Here is an 18,200-nt window from a genome sequence, read left to right as displayed (position 1 = left end):
CTCTCCATTTAATTGAACAAGTTTACAGATACAAAGCAAGACAAGAAAGAAGATAACATCTACTGCTGTCTTATTTGATTATTTATTTACTTTCCATTAGAGATATGAAGTAGATATTGAAATTGATCCAGTGTCTCATATCATGCAAGATCATAGTCAGGCTGAAAGTACAAATTTCCCAAGTTCCCCTGCAACTCCTGTACTCTTGTCATCACTAAACACAGCATCTCTCAGGCTGGAGAGGACGTGTGAAAGGTGAATGCAGAGAATGAATTCCAGAGTCCAAACAGTGTTTTTAGAACCAGCAACAAGGCACTGCTTTGTGTTGCCAAGGGGGAAGTTCAGTGGTTTGGTAATAATGATGATTGGCAGTTTGAACTAGATGATCATAGTGGTCTTTTCCATCCTTAATGGTTCTGTGATTCTACTGTATGTTTTGTATGCTGAAGACAACAGACAAATAATTAACTGAACCAGTAACCCAGCTTGTTATACTTATTATGCCAAGCAACAGTGGAAACTTTGGTGGAAAGCTAGGTCTTATTTCAGGCCACCTAAGCTCTTCTAGGAGAAATGTATGCCAGCACTGGTTTCAGCCTGTTCACTAGGATGAGTGGGTATACTTGTTCCTTCTTTCTGCTCCTACAGTAAAAAAAAAAAAAACAGACTGGCATGTGTTGTACTTGCTGGTTTAAACGGAAGAAGATAGACATGAATATGAAATTTTTCATATCTGCAATTTTTCTTTTGCCTCCCACCATCATTTTGATTAGTGCAGACAGCTGTCTCCAGCATATACCATTACAGATCTGAAGAGAGAAAAAGTAAACATCTTGTCAACAGAGATAATGGACAAAGGATTATTTTCAATATACTCCATGCTAATGGGGTCTTTGGCTCAGCAATCTTCAGCCTGGAAAGTGCATGACAGAAGTTTATATAGCTGTTTAGTAATTTAGAGAAAAGAGATGTGGAAAAACTGTCCACAGAGAATTACAAAAATGGAACATTTGAAGGTGGTAAATACAGAAGAAAGAAAATAGTTGGGATCTTTGGGATCTTTATGAAAAAGGGTCTGGCCTCTTCTCCCAGGCAAATAGTAGGACCCGAGGAAATGGCCAGAAGTTGTACCAGAGGAGGTTTAGGTTGAACATTAGGAGAAACTTTTTCTCTCAGAGGGTGGTGAGGCACTGCAATGGCTGCCCAGGGAGGTGGTGGAGTCGCCATCCCTGGCAGTGTTCAAGAGGCTCCTGGATGAGGAGCTATGTGATATGGTGGTTGGACTAGATGATCTTGCGGGTTGTTTCCAACCTTGCAATTCTATGATTCTATGATTCACAAAGCCTTATCAGGCTGTGGAGGTCTTTGCTGCAGATGGCTGACGTAGATGTTTGCAGGAGTCCACAAAGCAGTGGGGCAAACCCATGGAAGAAAACTGATGTAGGTCTCTGAATTTTGAGTATAAGATATGTGCTCAAAAGCTGGCAGAATAGTCCATGAAGAGAAGATATTGGATTATTTGGACCCATGCATGACTCTAATTCTTTACTTCATGTCCTTTTAGCATGCTATATGATTGAATCAAAAATCACTCCTTACATAGGTTTGTTGGACCTGGCACAAGGATATCATACTCTAAGAACAAATCTAAAATGTTTCTTTTCTCCACATTTATTCAGTGCAGATAATGATTCTTTCCAGGCCCACACCTGAAAGCATAGTCTACTCTGTTTTGCTCTGGCTTGTAGATTTTAATTCTGAGTGTTAGTTTCACTTTGGATGTCTCACTAGCAGGGTGGCATTTTCCTATTAGATGAAAATGTTCAACACAGATTTCTTTGTCGCCAACCACGTTACTGTCATCTTGTCTTTTGTCATCATGGCTGATGGTTCAATGTGCTCTAATCTACTACCCTTTTTTTTATATGCAATTATTATTGTGTGCTCTATCTCCCTCTCTTTTTCTTCTTTGGCAATGATAAAAAGAATAAATAAAAATGAAATATACAAAGTATAAACTGCCTTTATGACTGAATGACTTTCTTGCTGCATTAAGCAATTTCTTTTGTGCCAGCACCTCTCATGAATGCTCAGGATGTTCTCCTGATGTATTCATGAGAGCTACTTTGCTGCAATCACTGCATGCATGGCTGATTTTTTTTTTTAAACGAGCTCATGATTATTGATATCTGGGATTCTTCTTTTCAGCTTTGTAGCCAGGAGGGGGTGTCCGTGTCTTACAAATCAGCTCTCCTTCAATGCTGGTGGCAAATTATCTTCAAGCAGGCACTGCACTGTAAAATATCTTGTCTCTGTAAGCTGTGCAGAGGGGGGAGAGTGGTGGGGAGTGATACCAATGCAATAGCAAAAATGGGAGCTGATGCAGAGATGCAGGAAGCCCTATTCTGGTAGACATTCAAGGTTGGACTGAATGGTGGTCTGAGCACCCTGGTTTAGGTGTCAATGTCCCTGTTCTTTGCAGGGGAACTAGATGAACTTCAAAGGTCCCTTCCAACTCAAATGATTCTGTAATTCTATGATTTTATGGAGGGCAGAGGGAGGATGTGGGGAGCAGCAGAGGAGAGTCAAGAGGAGAAAGGAAAGAGAAAGGGGATTCCCAAGATGTAATAGAGCATGTCAGATAGATCTTCTTTGTGCTATTCTTGATCTTCTTCATTGCTTTACATTTGGTACCAAGATGCCCCACTGGGACTCCTAGATCATTTGGCATACATGGTAGTTTTTGGAATATTCTTCCTATATTCAGTTGTATTCAGCCAAAGAGAAAAGAAATTGTCACAATATGTGAATGAGATTGGCAGGGACCACTGGAGGTTCATCTGGTTCAACCTCACTTCTCAAGCAGGGACACCTAGATAAGGTTGCCAGGGATCATAGCAGAGTCTAGACATCCAGGTTCCAGCTGTAATCAATAGACATTCTGTCAAAAGAGGCCATGGAGCAAAGTGTGACTTATCTGATCAGTATAAGCATCTCCGTTAAACAATATGAACTGCTTACCAAAATGTCTTAACTTCAACAGGGACTCACCCAGATGGTGATACTTCATGTGAGCATCATCTTCTTCAACTGAGGTCTTTCAACTCATTTTAAGATGAAAGCCTCAGCTCAAAGCCATCTGAACTACACACATTTCTCTTCAAAAGTTTGTCCTACACACATTAAAATTGCAGTGTTGGTGCTGTCCGTGAAGAAATAAGAATCTGTTGTACCACACTCAATTTCCAGACTACGTAAACAGCTCTCTCCAGAGAACCTTCCTGTGGAGCATCATGGCTACAGCTAAAATCTGTAGTAGTGGCTCTATGAGTTACAAACATGAGGTCCAGATTTCAAAATGGGATATCTATGTATTCTGAGGTACTCTGGAACTCTAAACTAATAACTCTTGGAGAAGAACTCTGCAACTTTTTTGTGTACATCTCGTATTTAGGAACTTAAGTTCCTAAATGGTCCAAACTCTAAATCCAGTTAAGTATCCCAAAAATATCCTTAATTTCTACATACCTCAATTTACCATCTACAAAATGGGCTTAATACTTCACAAAACTACCTAGTAGTTGCACAGTGTGTCTTTGCTGGGTTAAAGCACAGAGATCTGTCTGCCTGTTTCCCCATATCAAAGTAGGAACTCCAAGACTGCCTGCTAAACTTAGAAAAGAGAGTTATTTCTAGTTCTGTTAATTGTTCAGTGTGAGCATTTGAGGAAGGCTGGTTTTGAACATTCTTGAGGGGCAAGTACAGCACTTAGGAGCACCCAAGCCAATTTCAGCAGTTTTGCATAGTCTTTACCAACCTGCTTTGAGGTAATGTATTCTCTGGAAAATGAAAAGAAGAATTCTCTCCTTTGAGTTGGTGTCCATGGCAGTCCCCAGAACACAAGCTGAGCCTTCTCCTCATGTTATGCACTTACCAAGAAGAGTACATGCTATACAGGTATGTTACCATAGTACCCTTGGCAGTACATTTCAAAAGGAGAAAATTGGTGCTGTACAAGGAAAACTATCATGCCAATGAAAACACTACATACCGGTTAAATTGGAGTCTTTTCAACTTTTCTGTTGACTTCAGAGCGTTTCTGTACTTTTCATGTGGGAAATACATTGGTAAATCTTCTACTCTCCTGTAGAATGAATCTCTGTAGAATGAATACTGTCCTGTAGAATGAATACTCTCCTGCTGAATGTCCCTTGAAAACTGTTCTTGACACAGAAACATTTCCTGTTGTTCATTCTGATGCAGATATGCAAGCATCACCAAAAGGCATCAATTTAATCAAAGCTGCAATGTGTTAGGCACTGAATATTCACCTGGGGAAAGATGGTCTCTGCTCTGAAATCCTGACAGTTTAGCAAGAGAGGACAGCTATAAAATGCCTCATTAGGCACTTTCTTTCTTTTTCTCTTTTCCTTTTTCTTTTCCTTTTCTCTTTTCCTTTTTTCTTTGGTTAGTAACAAAAAGGATTAAGGTAATCGCTAGTAATTCAGGCAGTGCACCAAATATGGGAAACATCACCTCAGATGAGGGTGAAAATAATCCATTGGAAGATCAGATCCACCTTGGAAAAATACAGCCATCAACATGAGATGAAAGGCAACAGAGCTGAGAGCAAAGTGATGCATTTGGGAAAATAATAAAAATAACCTGTCCTTTAATATCAGGGCTCATCCATTGGAACTGACAGAAGAAATGAGATCTGAGCACAGTCCTAAATAGGGTTTGGAAAGAATAAATAAGGAGACATTCTTGCTTTTGTACTGATAAGATCTCACCTAGCTTATTGCATGCTCAACAAGAAAAGCTCAATAGTTCAGTGAGTTGAGCAAAATCATGAAGGAACCTCTTTTATGAGGGGAAACCTTGGACAAGCTAAGCAAAATTTAGGCTGAGAGAAGACTTTTTTATTTTTATAATAATTATTTTTAATACAATTTTTAAAAGAACTTCAAAACCCACTGGAAAACAAATTGATCTTTTTTTTTTTTTTTTTTTTTTTAACCACAACCTGAAGAATCTCCAGGTGAGGAAAGTAGGCCAAGCTGCTGATCTACTGGACAGCTAGTACTGACATAAAAGAAATGTGGAAGAAGAAAAGGATCAGGAATAAATTTAAGTAATGGTGGAAACAGGAAAAATTGTGACAACGCCTCCCACCTGGAAGCAAGGAAGAAGGAGACCATCCTCACTCATAGAGCAGCCATCTATGTCCTTCAAATAATGAGATAAGCAATTAAAAATGCAATCTGCACTCCATACAAAAGGATAAAGTTGGAAGACACTTTGCTGATGATTTACTACTGCACAATCATTTTCTCATTATATCACAATTGTTTTATTTTAATTCTTCTACTTTATTTGATTTCCACCTCCTTCCCTAAGTAAGTGCTAAGAAGCACTTTTATTATGTCTGAAGTTAGTTTCTGGTCTGTTAGAAGCTTTTACATCCATGGGTGTTCCCATCCTAGTACATTTTACATATCTATATACAGATAGGCATTTCTATTAATATATTTGTGTGCATGGCCAGTCACACAGACAAATATGTAGAAAATAATGCTCTACCACCATCCATCTAAACACACAGCACTCCCAGAAATGTGAACAGAACAAATGGCTTCATATTGTTCTTCATCTCCACCTGATAAAAATTGAAGTTACTATAGGAATAGGCATAAACAACACCATTTTTTCCAAAAACTGATCTTAGATATCCTATCCATTAGCAGGCTCTCAATTCCTACATCTTCTCAGTTGCTGTCACCTGGATATTTGAGTCCTGGTGGTTCATGGCTCTGCTCTAGTTGCTGATACTCAAATCTCTCCTCTACTCACTAGCCATTAAAATTTGCAGTTCACCACTGTTCACATATGCTCCTCCAGAGCAGAGAATATGTTTGTCTGGAAGATAATTAGAAAAAGGATTTATTGAATATATCATAGTCTGCAGTGACCATGCACAGGACTTGACGAGACTGATCCATACTGCCTAGTAACCAGTCTACAGTAGATCAACCCTTCTATCTCCTTTTCCCTCTGTGTTCCCACGATTGCTTCTCTCCAGCAGTGTTTATCCATCTCTTTTCCTGATTTTGATCCTTTTCTTAAGCATCCCTTAGTGAGCTTCACACATTCCAGCAATCAACCCACAAGATGATGGCTTTCCACCTGGGACAACAGTCTTCTTGTTCTCCTTGGATAGCCTAAATAGTAGCCAGTTCAGAGTTCTCCCTTCACTCTGTTCAGGTTACTGAGCTTCCTTCTGCTATCAAGATAAAAGAACTAGATGATCTTTCAGGCCCCTTTCGACTCGAGCATTCTGTGATTCATCTGACCTTTTCTAGGTCTTCGTGATTATGATAACAAACCTTCACTCACACAACCCAACATGGTCTTCTGGTGATTCATCACTGCAGTGTTATCCATGGCTCAGGAAAGAATGATGTCTGTTACAGAACAAGTTCATAGAAATAGGAGGTACAGTCTTCTGTCTACTAAAATATTCGTTGGTCTTATAAATCTTTCTTTAAATTATTCTTTTCTCCTTACAAAATAGACGAGATGAGTAGGTTATGAGAAAAAGACAATTAAAAGCAATGGTGATTGCAGAAAGTAAGTTTAAATGTTTCAGTTAAACTTGTTGATATCATGAAGCTGGTAGAAATCAGCATATCTGGGCATACTGAAGGATGGAGCTGAGAAAAACTGAGTTCGTTTCTCATACCAATTTTAGGATCTCCTGAGGCCCATTCTGCCTTACAGAGGCAGCTTTATCTTTGGAAAATGGGGCAATAAAAGGTCACTGAGTTACTACAGCTCATGCCACAGCAACTGGAGGAATCCCATGTTGAGTTGGAGGTCAGTGTCATAAACAAGGGAAAGGTTAGTATTATGGGAACAGCAAAAGCTAGAGCTGGAGCCTAGGAGTATAGGAGAATAATAGTCACGTAAAAAGAGTCAGTTTATGTCCTCTGTTCCTCTAGAAAGCCAATTCCCTTAGACCATTTTTTCACCTCTGGTAAGTAACCTGTGTTTCTCCAAGGCTATGGTCAAAAATGAATGTAACTAACCAAACTTCCTGCAGTTAGTAGGCTTTATTTAGAAGTCATCTAGGGACAAATGCACAGGAGCTGGAAAATGTAATTATTAGAGAGATTTTTATTCAGTAGACTATGCAAAGTTAAATATGCCTTGCTGGGGAAAAGAGAAGAAAAAGAACTTAAAGGTCATTTAGCAACCTGTCTGATAACAGTGAAATGTTCTCACTTCACACAGCATGTGCTCAGACAAACTCCCCTGATTATATTTTTAACGCCACTAGCTATGAGAATATAAAATTTTCCATACATAGATGCCTCCATTACTTATTTCACAAGTGAGCACACTGAAGCAACGCATTTTTTCACATTAAAAATGCAGCAGTTAGGATGATGCAACTTGAAGGCAACTGTTCACATAATGAAATTGTAGCAGTAGGTCTGTACAATATTTCATGTAGTCAAAACTACTCTGAAAAGGTTATTCTTACATAAGGATGTAGATGTGAAAATTAAGGCAGGAGCAAGGATGGGATAAGTAGGATTCTGCTTGTCTAGTTGCATTTGTCTGAAGGGAAGGCAGGAGTCAAAGCCAACAATCTAGGGAGTAACTAGTATGTTTAAATGTACAGGCTCTATGCAGTCACCTGCATGTGGGCATCTGTAAACTTTGTACATGCTCTATGATATTGTCAGTCAAGTAGCACAAGCCCCTGTCTAAATACTCTGAGGATATCCTCAACCATCACATGATGTCCAAGTGTGGGCAAGAGAGTCAAGCTCTAAATTTGTACCACTAAGATATATCCATCTCAGCAACTCAAATTTGCAAGGTATTTACAGGCAAAAGAGATCTGATCCACAGAGAGAGGGTTTTGTGTTGGTCGAAGGATACTATCTATCATCTTGCATTAGGTGTACATTAGCATTGGTTAGATGGAGCCTCAAATCCTACCTTCATTATCCCTCATTCTTTTAATTCTCTCTTTACTTTCATCTAAGACATAATTGTGTGGTTGCAAATGATCTCATATCCAAACTGCCCCCCAAGTTCTGCCGTGGAAGGGTATGGGCAACTTCAGACTACTTGACTTGACTCTCTCATACCCTGGACCCTCTCAAACAATGTCATGTTATAGAATGTTATCTGAGATTGAGTTTGAGATTACTCTCTGTGCTGACAGAGGTGTATTGCTGGAAAAGTACTATTATTGAATAAAAAATTACCTCAGATACAATATGCATATTGAAAAAAATTTCCACTGATTTCTCTTCTTTCCCTCTTAACATTGATAATTATCCATCACATTTTCAGGTTTTCTTTTTTGTTTGTTTGTTTGCTTGTTTTTCAATAGAAATTCCAAATATGTAAAATTGAAATATGCTTGTTGTGTTGTTTTGTATTTCTGTTTCCTCTTGTTGTTATTCTACTCATAGAATTCACTGGAAATAAAATACATTGCCTATGTATCCTCAAGATTTGTTTGTCTGTTTTATCTTCTCTCTTTCTTGAGCTTTGTACAGTCTAATTTATCTCTGTTGTGCAACATGAATGTCTCTTCTTTCTTTCTTCCTTTCAAATAAATGATGGAAAGGCAGAGTATAGAGTACTGTGAATAAGGCACATATTAATGTAATTAGCATGTGAAAAAAGCTTGTTAGGTACTAAATAATGCCAGTTCTACCTCTATGAGCGTGAACAGTTTCCTCTCTTTACACTCTGCTTCTCAAGCAGTCCTCAGCTGGGTTATGCTGAAGCTTGCCATTTCAGATTAACTAAATAACTCATAACTTGTCTATACATATTGATTTCAATGTCAAAATGGACAAAAAAGCATTTGAAAACAGATAATTAAAGAGCAAGGAAAGCTGATATATGGAAAGCCTCTAGTTCAATGCACTTTCCAAGTGTTTTGGGCACGATACATTTGGGCACAGTACAAAGGGACATAGCTTGGTGGGTATGGTGGTGGTGGGCTGATGGTTGTACTTGATGATCTCAATGGCATTTTCCAACCTTACTTATTCTATGATTCAGTGATTTGCAGCACTGTGGACAAAAAGTTACCTGGTGGCAACAGGGAGTGAAGATCATCTCCCTTTTGATAAGCTGGACTCTAGACTTTTCTAGAAAACGGAATTCACAATTCAGATGCTCTTGATAATCCCTTAGAAGAGTACAGGAGTTCCCATAACACTAACAATTATCTGAACTTATGCTATTATTGCCATGAAATCAGTATAGAAGATTTTCAAGAGTATGGCTAAAATAGATTTAACAGATATTTTTTTTGATCACCTAATTTTGAGTATACATAACAGAAGACTCGAGAATAATGGGCAAAAAGCATCTGTGCTTTGTCAGTAGGCAACTGGTAGCACAAATGTACTCTCTTGTAAATGGGACTTAAATGGGAAGAACATGGAGAAGCCTCTGTCTGGCGTTAACACAAGGGAAGATAGAATCATAGAATCAGAGTCCCTTCCAGCCTGACCTTGAATAACACCAGGAACATGGCATCCACTAAGAAGAGGTCATGATTGAATTTTGCTCCAAAATACTCTCCACCAAGAACATGAGAGCTTCTGTAGAAAGAGGCAGTACAGGAGTTTGAGAGAAGAACCTGCAGTGTGAAAAGGGGCTGCTTAGTGTCTCCTTCGGATGTCCTATGTGACACAGCTACAGTTCAGCATCAGAGGGACCTACATGACCTTACTAGCCTGTGTCCAGCCTCCAGGCTCTCTCCTAGTCTCTTGTTTTTATTTCCTAGCAGAAGAGATCTTGGGGTCAAAGTGAGGATGCTGGTCAGGACTTGACTGAATTTATTTGCCTACACAAGTCTCATTTGTCTAACAGCCATCAATTCTAATGATTCTATTAATTCTACATCATTAACAAAAAATGTCATAGAAAGGGTAAACTTTGGTCCCTGGATAAAAGTTTCTTGATGTTTTTTCTTTTAAACAGAATTTGAAGAGCAGACAGAAATAGCCTCATATCTTATGACCCCAACCTTTGCAAATTCTGCCAATCACTCCTAAAATGTATCTCTCTATATCTCTAAAATAACAAAACCCAATTAGTCTCATACATTTCACCAGTAAAATGAATGAGAAGTGAGAGTACTGTCTGGGAGGGGTGGGGGGGGGGGGGGTTGGGGGGAGGGGGGGGGGGGCGGCTGGAATCTGTTCTTTTCACAGCAAAGATATGAAACCTCAGTTACAAGTTGAGCCACCTTTAGAGCTCCGGTACTTTCAGAGTAGGGAAGAATTAAAATCAGTTCTCCAGGTTTCCCATCTGGGAGGTATATTGTCAAATGTTGAATTATACATCTTGGCATGGTATCATAATCCCCACCCTGTAGGTTATGAATATCACTACTCACATCCTCCTCAGGCACTGAGCACTGTTTCAGGACATGTTATCATATCCATTATCTGTAGTTTAGACATGTCAAAGAAGAGTTCAGAAATGATGCGATTCAGCTGGGGCACTGTTTTGGCTTTGTGTGTTAGAGTTCATAAATGACCTGTTCTTCTTCCTCATCTTGTTGCATGCCCTCTAATTTCCCATTACTGTCAGTTTCAGTTCACTGTTGGGTATGTGATGGGTGAGGCATGCACATGGTATTTTGCTTTATTAGCACACGAAACTTCAGGGGTCTTCAGTTGGAGATTCCTCCTTGAGCCATTAACACACACACTGAAGACTAAGGGAACGAAGAAATGAGTGGCTGGAACAGAAGAATGGGAAAGCTGCATTTTAGCATCGTCAGAGATGCACAGGTATCACAGTGATGTATGAAACTACTTGGAAAAGAAAGATCAACAGCTTGAGAATGATATCACCTTTTAGAATCTTATTATGACAACTGATACTTCAAGTCCCTAAGAGCTATGAATGAGTTAAGGCTCCCTGAACACAGAAATTCTTGGATATGATTACAAGCAGGGAATCTGCAGCATGGAGGAACAGATACTTGATGCTAAGGCTTGGCAGGTCTGTGTGAGAGAGACCTCAAAGCTGCCCTCCCTGCATTGTCTGGAAACCATCTGCTCTGCTCCTCATCTCTCAAAGTGAGAAATAGCTTAAATTTCAGCAATTCTTCTCCTTTTAATAAAAAGGAGAAAATTGAAACCTTGAAGCAAGTAGCCACTGTTGATGAAAAATTAAAGATTAAATCATGTTCAGGAAAGAGATTAAAGAGTTCTTGGTTCTTGGGGAGAAATCCTTTACTCTTCATAAAACCTTTATGGCCATCAAAGAAGGAGGTGAAAAGGAACCACGTCAAGGCATCAATACCTCCCTGGCTGGACTGAGGGAAAGAACAATACAACAATACAAGTGACTGCATTTCCTGGCTCTGTTATACACTATAGGAGAATTGTAATTAATAGTATCTCATTGTTTGAGGTATTGAATAGATATCTAGCCTTCTGGAAGAGGTCCATGATAAAAATTCCGTTCTGAGCTTTCCATGATAACATCTCAGAATTACTTTCTGTGCCCTGGTCACCACTGAAGAATGGACAAGTGTTAGAACACCCCTTTGAGAACAGCTCTGAATACTGACTACTATCTTTTATGAGACATCTAAGTGCTATTGTCATTTAGCCTCTCCATGGGTACAAAAGGCAATTAGAAAGCATGCTTTAGTGACTTGAAGATGCAGAAAGCCCAAAGGTTGCTGAATCTGAGATAAGCTGTCCTAACCTTATTATTTGGAATAGACACTCTCTTATGAACCTTGATGTATTCTATTAACTGAGACAGACAACTGTCAACAACAGACAACTCCAAACAATGTCTGTATCATTCTTCTGTCTTATAAGTTATGAATTCTTTAAAATAAACAGCAAAATAGTATAATTTACAATTTTTCTTCCAAAGGAAGTGGATATCTTCCTTTGACTTGTAATGAGAGTGCTTTCATACCAAGGAGATGAGTGGGATTTAGATTAGGTTCTCAGAGAGGTGGTATTAACTCAAGCAGAGGGCTTGTAACACTGTTAATAGCAATGGAAAGCATGTGTCCTACAGCAGTGGTACATTACTAGGGACCTAAAACAAGATATTAATTATTTAGAACTACATTTTGAGAAAGTGAGTCCTTTGCCCTCTGGGACCACTCTCCTCTTTCTTACAGCTTGCCATCAATTCATTCCTCAGGTTAATTCAGAGCATGTTTCTCCCTGACACTGCTTTAAACTGGGGAAAAGTACACTGCTGAAATCAGTGGATCTGCACTGGCAAAATAGGTGTGAATAAAAGATGGAATAGGCTCAGTGATGCCTAAAAATTGATGCGAATACTTATATATATATATATATACACACACACACATATATATACACATACATATGTATATTTGTTGAATCTTTTCACTAGAAAAATGAGAAATCATCAGGACACTTTCTGAAAAGTGTTTATTGCCCATCTGGGCAAAGATTCTTTTTTTTTCTCCTTTGTTCAATGCACTTCAAAAATTGTTCTGGTGATGATTCTCCTCTCCTCTCCTCTCCTCTCCTCTCCTCTCCTCTCCTCTCCTCTCCTCTCCTCTCCTCTCCTCTCCTCTCCTCTCCTCTCCTCTCCTCTCCTCTCCTCTCCTCTCCTCTCCTCTCCTCTCCTCTCCTCTCCTCTCCTCTCCTCTCCTCTCCTCTCCCACTAGGCAAGAAACAAGTTTGCTTCCTTACTTAAATTAAAACTCACTGTTTTAAAGCCCGATTACTCTGACTGTAGTTGATAAAATGCATGTGGCATCCACCACAGAACAAATTTTAACATCTAATAATGTTTTTAATGAAGGCTGCTGAATGTAACACATCATGGGTTTATTTAATCGCAGAGACTGACACATAACTTTGTTTTTCTTCGTGCCTTTACAATTACACAGAGTTAACCAAGGTATAAGTGAGAACAACCTTGACAGTCACTCCTAGCTTCTACCTAACACAAAGCAAATTCTTTCCTCTCTAGCTCTGCTGAGGGAAACTGGAATTTTTCTTTCTCCTGACCTAAACTACGTACTTAACAGCAGATGGGCTAGGGAAAGTGAGGTCTCAGGGACTAAACACTAGAGTCAATTTGTGTGTTCTGTTGTAACTGTGCCCTTATCCCAGACTCTTCCCCCTGCCTGTGCATTGCCTGCCCTAGTTAAGCTGTGGGCTCTTTGTTTGCTGTTAGTACTGTGTATATGCTGTACTTTCATGTCCCCTATGTGCAGGCTGATTAGAAGGATTAATGACTTCTTATTCTTTTTGAATATTGCCTGGCCAGTGGGAGTGAAATCGGCCAGGGCAATTTCAAGAGGTGGTAAGGTCGTATATGCTTACAGGCATTGCATCACAAAGTTGCATGACCCAAAATGTACTGAAAATGCCATAACTCTTCTGCTGTCCAAAAAAATTCAGGATATAGAAATAGAAATTAGAAAAAAACTATGGCTTTTAGGTAATTTTTTATCCCGCTCAGGTTCAGCCCTGAAGTGATATTTCACATTTTCCTAAAAGGATCAAACTGAGAGGTTGGAGATGGAGTAATCTTTTTGGAGATGGTCCCATGATAACTAATGATATTCAATCTGCTATTTTGGTGCTGTGAGTAGGTTATCAAAAAGGTTATCACAGATCTTTTTTTTTCTTCACACAACACCTTTGTTCAACTTTTTTTTACACAAATCTCCAAAGCCATTTGAGTTACTCCACATTTGGTTTTGCCTGATGCAAAGCAATGATAAACCATACTTCAAATAATCTGTTCATGGATATCTGTGATTAAGACTAGACTGCATTAGAATCATAGAATCATTATGGTTGGAAAAGACTTTCGAGGTCATCTGGTCTAACTGTCAACCCATTACCACCATGCCCATTTACAGAATCATTAAGGTTGGAAAAGATCTCCAAGATTATAGAATCATAGAATGGCCTGGGTTGAAAAGGACCACAATGATCATCTAGTTCCAACCCCCTGCTATGTGCAGGGTCGCCAACCACCAGACCACACTGCCCAGAGCCACATTCAGCCTGGCCTTGAATGCCTCCAGGGATGGGGCATCCACAACCTCCTTGGGCAACCTGTTCCAATGCATCACCACCCTCTGTGTGAAAAACTTCCTCCTAATATCTAATCTAAACCTCTCCTGTCTCAGTTTAAGACCATAAGATCACAAGTCCAACCCCAACCCATTCCCACTGTGCCCACTCAACCATGTCCCTCAGTTCTGCATCTCTGTGTTTCCTAAACTCCTCCAGGGATGGTGACTCTATTGCTGACCTGAGCAGCCTGTTTCACTCTTCTGAGAAGAAACTTTTCCAAATATCCAACCAGAGATTGACAGAATTACATCCTTCTGGAAAAAATAAGAAGCACCTCCCTCCCTCCCTCAAGAAACAGTATGTTTAAGAAAAATACTATAGATCATGCATGCAATAAAATTCAGATATCAGCAGCGTAAGTGAAAAGCACTTGTAATTCATCACAAAACATCACCACTCCAGGTGCTCTCTGACATGCTATTGTAATGCACAGAAGGGCTTCAAATCTCTAAATCTTGTTACTCACATCTCCTGGGCTCCATTACCCCAAGTTTACCAACATAAAATCTGGAATCATGGGAGCTGGTGACTGAATTAGCTGATGGTTTCTTCAGTGTCCTTGTCTGTAGGAGCATCTGGTGATGATTTCTGTTTGCACATGATTGAATAAGCCTGAATTAGGCTTATTGTGATTTATGTAAACACAGCACTGAGATGGTTTGCCAGTTAGTGTAGAGAAATGGCTTATCTGCTTTGCTTCAGGAAAAGAGACCCAGGGGAGGACTGGAATCTCCTTGATTCCTCCTATCTTTGAGATTTGCAACACAGGTCACAGTGATTGCATCTGCACTGGGCAAAATCCAATCTAGCATTTGCCAGGGTCATCATGGGTCTGTTGATTGGCAAAATACCAGTGCACATTTATCACACACAGCTGAGTTGGATAAGCTTTGAATTAATGAACTGGACTTGGATGCATAAGCCTCAGTTCTGCCTGGAGAAGAGCTAAGATTTAATGATGTAGCACAATGTACTTAAGGTGTACTTTTGTTTGTTTGGCTTTTTTCCCCAAAAATTTTAATTTTATCCAAGTTACTTCATTACTGGAGGTCTCAATTTGCCCATCAGTTTCACATCAAGGTACAGTGGCTTGCTATCTAAAGCTGTGAGATACCTTCCACAGGCACCCATGTACTGAAATCCATAAACAGAAAAAACTATCACGGGCAACATGATGCTTATCATTTTTAAATTGAAAGTGATAATAAAGAAAACACAGCAAAACTAAGCTGGAGATGATAGTGATCTTTTCTATAGATCTCCACGTGTCATCACTCCCTCCTCTCCATCTTTCCCCCCCTGCTACAGCTGCAACCACTGAGATTTATGGATGCATGCAATCTAATTTGCTTTGTATTTTGTCTAGGGAAATACACAGCTGTATGGAGCTACTTTGTCAAGAAAATGTCGTGTTGCACTTAATTGCCTGATAAAGAATGACAAGTCAGAAACAATATAGATAACATGCTCAAGGATTTGCATTGGTCTTTTTTCAATATATAATTTAAATTTGCCAAGGCTTGGTTTTAAAGCAGAGACAGTCAATGCATAATTCTCAGTAATAAATGTTCACCTGAAAAACTGCCCACTGAAAGACTTTCCCCAAGCTTTCCCTTCATAATTTGATAATAATTTGAATAGACGGCTTTTTGCTAAAACATCTGCTTTGTGTTTTGACAAGTGAGAAGAAATATACATAAAAATTAATTTGAGCTGCAGTCAATTGATTAATGGGTTTAGTAAAATCACTTTATTCCCCTCCTCTTCATTCCAGAGCTGTTGTTCCACAATGTTTAAAGATCACTGAAGTCTGCAAAAGCGGGAGTTCAAGTTTGGCTCCTATGGAAGACTGTTCAATAGGACAGTCCAATAGTTTTCTGTAAAAAGTTTCAATATGAAATCAACCGTTTTTCTCTATATGTCACTGTTAATAGGACCAAAACCACATTTCAGGGTTCATTTGTGCCCATTAATATTGATTACACAATGTTAATTCTCCTGCCCAGTTCTGAGACCAGAACCGGTCAGTGTCACACCCATGACCATCCTCATACTTCAGCCCACCTCAATTTAAGCTGCCTTAAGACAAAATAAGCACAAAGCTTCAGAAGTACATTTCTGGGAACAAACAAAACATGTTAAACCCTTCACAAGAATATTTAAATCCCATGTTTGGGGGTCTTAAAATAATCTGTTACCACTTTTTCATTTCTTGGTGTCTGTATACAATCTGTGTTGTAATTTGTAGGGTATTCAATACGGCAAGCATTACCTCTCAGGTTGACAGCTGCTAGGAGAAATGCACGGTGGAAGAAACAATTTATGCATGTGATTTTTTATAGTCTTCTTCTTGAATCTGTGATTATCACTGGGAAGGGGATGTGTACATCTGTCCCACCAAATTTGCCTGGGAGCAGAGTGAATCACCTTAACTACTGGAATTATCCACGTCCATGTTCTTACCACAGCATTTTTGTAAATCCTACTATTCTCCCCGTCTCATCAACAAAGGCAGCACCTTTAATGAATTATTTCTACTTTTCTTTGATTTATTTTCATGTGACCATTTCCTAGCTACGGGGAATGTCCTATTATTCTCATTCAATAACAATTAGTAGTAATTATTACAGTTCTGACATCAGTAACCCCTCAGGGCCAATATCCAGTTTGATTTTTTTTGCAGTTCATGTGGATATCCATAAAGCCTAGGAGTTATAATTGGAGTAATCATTTCTGATTGCTAGGCAAATAATTTCTTCCCAGTGTGTTATTTTCTGCTGTTCATACACCAATTTCTGGGTGTCCATGTTTGCAAACAGTAAACAGTAAACTTGGAGGAGGACGTATTTGAGTAACTCCCCAGGCTTTTTCATCAGTTAGCAGGTAAAGCATTCTCATGGGAAGTGCCAGTAGAGTTTTGCTGGGTTTTTAGTTTTTTGGAAGTCCAGAAGTAAAGATAACTCGGAAATCACAGAATAGCCCAGGTTGGAGGGGACCTCAAGGATCATGAATCTCCAACCCTCCTGCCACAGGCAGGGCCACCAAACTCCACATTTAATACTAGACCAGGCTGCCCAGGGCCCCATCCAACCTGGCCTTGAACACCTCCAGGGATGGGGCATCCACAACCTCTCTGGGCAGCCTGTTCCAGCACCTCACCACTCTCATAGTAAAGAACTTCCCCCTGACATCCAATCTAAATCTTCCCTCCCTCAACTTAAAACCACTTCCCTGGGGACTCTGATACTTGGCGGTCCTGGTGGATAAAGATAATTCTTCCATTTTTGGGCAAGTTGGCAGACAGCAGTTGGAACAGCGAGTGAGTTAGCATCCTTGCAGTCTCCTCCAGACCAATGCTGATTCCACTTTAGTGAACACAGTTTGTACCAGGAGATCCTTTTTCTTACGCAGGCCTTTACCAGTCACCTCTAGACACATCTTACTTCCCACCTTCTGTGACATGACAAAATATCATTGCTCAGATTTTATTAGCAATGGTGCAGCTGGGAAGGCTTGAGGAGAGATGAATGCATAGGTGTTTTTTTTTTTTTTCAGCCTAAAGACAAGTTTGTCTCCTTAACAGCACCGGTACCCACCCAGCATACCCTGATGGAGAGGGGCGATTCCTGGGCTCCAGTTTATCCCACATCTCCATTCCATGTCTGTGTTGTACAAACCACACCTGAAACCCGCAAAACTATGGAAAAACTGCTGCTGAAGCCCGGGATTGAACCAGGGACCTTTAGATCTTCAGTCTAACGCTCTCCCAGCTGAGCTCCCAGCTGAGCTACTTCAGCACTCTGATGCAAATAATCACATGACCCAATCACAAATAAGTTTCAGAGCTTTACAGTTCAGTATATTGTTTGTTAAGTAAAGTGTAAAAATCAACTTTTCTGATTTTCTGGTCATCCTTCTCATCTCTTTGGCATCTGATCTCCTCTGGTGCCCTCTAGAAGATGAATATGAAATAATGGCAAGCAACAGCTCCAGCACTTCTTGCCATTTCATGACAGCACAAAGAAACCAAGACGTGCTTCAGCTGTG

The 18,200-nt window shown here is 39.7% G+C and overlaps 1 non-coding gene across 1 annotated transcript; it reads right to left on the bottom strand.

Moving 5' to 3' along the window:
* Window positions 1–17,865: 17,865 nt before the first annotated feature.
* Window positions 17,866–17,950, bottom strand: TRNAF-GAA (transfer RNA phenylalanine (anticodon GAA)). The gene has a single exon. It is a non-coding gene; the product is annotated as a tRNA-Phe (tRNA).
* Between the last annotated feature and the right edge of the window lie 250 nt (window positions 17,951–18,200).

The sequence above is a fragment of the Tympanuchus pallidicinctus genome, unplaced genomic scaffold (genome assembly GCF_026119805.1).
Source record: "Tympanuchus pallidicinctus isolate F22 unplaced genomic scaffold, pur_lepc_1.0 scaffold5, whole genome shotgun sequence".
Lineage (NCBI taxonomy): Eukaryota > Metazoa > Chordata > Aves > Galliformes > Phasianidae > Tympanuchus > Tympanuchus pallidicinctus.
This window is presented reverse-complemented; position numbering and strand designations above follow the sequence as displayed.